Raw genomic sequence first — 4272 nt, 5'->3', positions numbered from 1 at the left:
ACCCCTGCTACCTGGCATCATATGCCAAAATAGTCTTACCTATAAAGCTCTCCACATTAAAATAGCTTACTATACCGGCTTTCTCTCCTTTCCTGTTTTAAAGTCTGCATTCTGGAAGGAACCCATGCACAACCCACCACTATGATAAAGAATTTTTGCAGCACCCAGAAGTCTATATCATGGCTATTCTTCCTAGCAAACACCCTTTTAAAGACAACCAATATTCTGATCTCTATCAACTTACATTAGTTTTGATTCTGTTTTGAACTTCATATTACTGGAATCATGCGATAAGTCCTATTTTGTGTCTACATTATTTCATTCAACATTGTTTCTGTGAGACTTATCCATGTTGTGGCACGTAACAATAGTTCACTCTTTTTCATTGCTNTGCAACATTGTATTTAAAAACTTTTCATTACTGTATGTTAACTTATGTGAACACAGCCTCTGTTTTCCTGTATAAAAATAAAAAAATAAAATTAGAAAAAAATTGGTGCCAAAGCTTGTTTTATTTTAGCAATAAGTAATATTCATCAATAAGTACATGAACTAATTGGAAACAGTTGCAACTTATTTATCTCATTCAGAGATATATTTCCAACACAACTTTACTTTTTATTTTTAATAACTATGTTAAAATTTGATATACGTTGGTTATTTTTTCCAACCTTGAATTAATAATAATAGCAATGATAACTCCACCTAGAAAAATCCTTTTAAAAGGAGGTTAAAGTTACAGAAAACTATATATTTAAAATTTTTAATATATATTAAATTTTTATTAGATTGAAGCAGGATAAGGTGATTAATAAAAGACTTTCCCACAGAAAACATAATTCATAAGATAAAATTATGTGAAGAAAGTGAGGTAAAAATGTGAGTTTAAGGTGAAAAATGAATGCTGTAAAACTTCTGACTTAAAGATGTTTGCTTATGTACTTTTAAAATGAATGATGGCAAATATTAAATCATATTTTTTCAGTTTTATTTGTTTATACAATCATTTAAGAAGTCAATGCACAATTTTGAGCCTATTTTAATTAGTTAGAACTCTGTTAGAAACTCAAGAGAAATAAAAGTTCTTCATGTTAATAATTAAGAGTCATTAAATAGACAAATATTGATATTGTGGCATGATAAATTCTAAGGTACAAATATGCAACGTACTTTAAGAGACTATACAAAGAGTATCTAACCAGACTGGACTAAGAAATGTTTTCATTATTATACATAAGCCCTTCGGGGGATGAGTGCAAAGAACTTCACTTGTGTTATGACATTAAATCAGTCATATATAATTACACAATTGTTAATATGAGCAAATTGCTTGCATTTGAACGAACGAAGCTTTTCTTTTCTTTATAATAGTGCCAATTTGGTGATTGTGATCTGTGAACATTCTGGTCATGTTACAAATTCATTCCTAATGAAAGTGTACATGCTCAGATGGAAAAGCAGAGAAAATTGGATGGTACGCACGTTTTTTTTCAATTGATATTTGAAGAGAGGTCTTCCATTTTTGGCACATTTATTTCCTACCTGATTCTCCAAACACTAATGGACAGAGAAGAAATGAGAAGAGGTGCAGTGTTTGTTTTGTTTGGAGAGTAAAATTCTGTAATAACTTTGTCTTCAAATGTCCAGAATTAAGTTAATGGGTCAATAAATCTCCAAACGTTATCACTGCTCCTGGTAAATAATTAAAAAAATGAGAAAGAAACTAATTGACTAGACAATGCAGTCTACTATTATAAAAATTACTTACAGTATCTCTATCATTTTTGGTCATCAATAAATAATGTATAAGTAAATTTTTAAAGTTTTTTTTTTACTATTTTTTAAAATTTATTTTTAATTGTCATGTATTGATTGTATATATTGATGGGGTACAGAGTTATATTTCAATACACTTTTACAATGTGAGATGGTCAAATCAAATTATCATATTTAGACTCTATTAGATATATTGAAAAAAGTGATATTACAGTTTTATTTTATTTTATTTTTTATATTTACATATACTTTAATAACAAGGTCACATTAGCTGAAACTGAACAAAGAAAGGGAGACAAGGAGAAATTTACATATGATACTTCCACAAGTTTGGGTCAAAACAGGCATACATAAAGCTTCAAAATGTGTAAACAGAGTCAACCACCACCAATTTTGATTTTGCACATTTTCTAAAACATTATTATCAAAGAATGCAAAGTTAGATCAAACAATGTCAGGAAAATTTTGTCCTAAAATTTTAACAAAGTCTTCTAAGAAAGTCTAAAAACCTTCTATTTTCCCACATTGACTCTCAAAACTGAGTTTTATATCAGAAATATCAGTCTGCAACTTTAACTTTTACCATACATGAAAAATAATCAAAGATATATTGATGGGTCTATTCTAATTGTGACTATACTNTACCATACATGAAAAATAATCAAAGATATATTGATGGGTCTATTCTAATTGTGACTATACTCACACTAAGCAAATTCTTTTACCAAGTTCTTTATATACAAATTACCATTTGTCCTGTGTGAAATTCATTAAAAATTTAAAAACCACAGAAATGTCATTAGAAACAATGCATTTCAAAATGTAACTGCTTTTCATCAGTGAAAAACATCTTATAATAATTTAATTGAAAAGTATTGGACTCCCCATCAATTTCAGCTGCAACAGTATTCCTCCTGAATGTTTCCTAATTAGTGTTCTGTCTCTGGACTTTAGGACCAATACTCTGCGTGTCTTCTTCCTAACCAGGACGTTTCCCACTGCTGAGACCAGTGCCCATGGAGCTTCTTCCTTGCTTCAGTAGGTGAGTTTGCTGACTGTAAAGATCACTTTCTTAGAAGTATACCTGAAAGACTCAAGATTTGCTGGTCATAAATATCTTCTAGAATGTTGGGGATACTAAGAGGTATAAAGTGTGGTATATGTATCATTTGTATTTTGCTTAGAATGTGTAATAGTCTATCAGAGATGATGGGCTTTGTGGCAGACTGGTACAAACATGAGTTTGTTGCCTGAATGAAAAAAAGCTGCACTGCTTTCAGTATTTTTCACTGATGCTCTTTGATTGTGACCTCAAGGTATTCTCTCCCAGGGGTAATGCATGCTTTGATAATAGTTGGGGAAGGCATTGCACGCCTTCTCACTAGCCATACCACCACACCGTACGATATATTTGATTCAGAACCTCTCAAAATAGAATTACCTACCTCTTTCTAATGTCACAAATCATTTTTATCAGATATATATGTGAATGAGATTCTGTGGAATACATGTTTGCTGTCTTTTGATTGAAGGTTGATTGATTAAAGGGACCTTCACAAACAGCCATATGTTTTCTTTTCAGTTGTATTTTCTGCTGTATTAAGACATAATCAACATACAATAAACTTCACATATTTAATGTGTACAATTTAATAAGTTTTGACATATGTATACACCCATGCAACAACCATCACCACAATCAAGATAATGAAAATATCCTTACCTCCAAAAGTTTCCTGGTGTCTCCTTGTAAAAGCTCTCTTCTGCTTCTCCTGCCACTCCTGTCTTTTTCTGTTAGTTTAGATTAGATCTGCATTTTCTAGACTTTTATACAAGTACAATAATACAGTACATACTCTTTTGGTCTGGCTTTTTTAACAACCATGCTTATTTTGATATTTCTTCATGTTTTATATATTTATTTTTACTGTGGCAAGGGAGAACACTACTTTGAGGTAGTATTAGAAGAGTCTCATAGAAGGGAGAACATATTTTACATATGTAACATGTTTTGGAGTCAAATTTAAAATGGATCTTTCATTCAGGGTGTGTGTGTGTGTGTGTGTGTGTGTGTGTGTGTGTGTGTGTGTGTGTGTGTGTTGGGTAAGGGGATCGCAACCCTTGGCTTGGTGTCGTCCGCACCGTGCTCAGCCAGTGAGCCCACCGGCCATCCCTATATAGGATCTGAACCTGCGGCAGGAGCGCCGCTGCACTCCCAGTGCCGCAGCGCTCCCAGTGCTCCACAATCGAGTGAGCCATGGGGTCGGCCCTCATTCAGGTCTTGATTTGGGTTGCATAGTGTAGGTTTATTAAACACAGCAAGGCAAGGAGTTGAGAGAAGACTTTCAGAATGAACAATCATTTGATAATATCTACTGAAGAGTTGAACAGTTTGATGTTCTTTCAATGAATGCATAAGATTTCTGAAAGAAAAAATCAAGTTATTTGCAACTTTTATCTTTTTTTCATGCTAGTAGGGATATATTAATTATGCTG

The sequence above is a fragment of the Galeopterus variegatus genome, unplaced genomic scaffold, assembly GCF_000696425.1.
Source record: "Galeopterus variegatus unplaced genomic scaffold, G_variegatus-3.0.2 Scaffold5055, whole genome shotgun sequence".
NCBI lineage: Eukaryota > Metazoa > Chordata > Mammalia > Dermoptera > Cynocephalidae > Galeopterus > Galeopterus variegatus.
Note: the sequence above shows the minus strand (reverse complement) of the source record.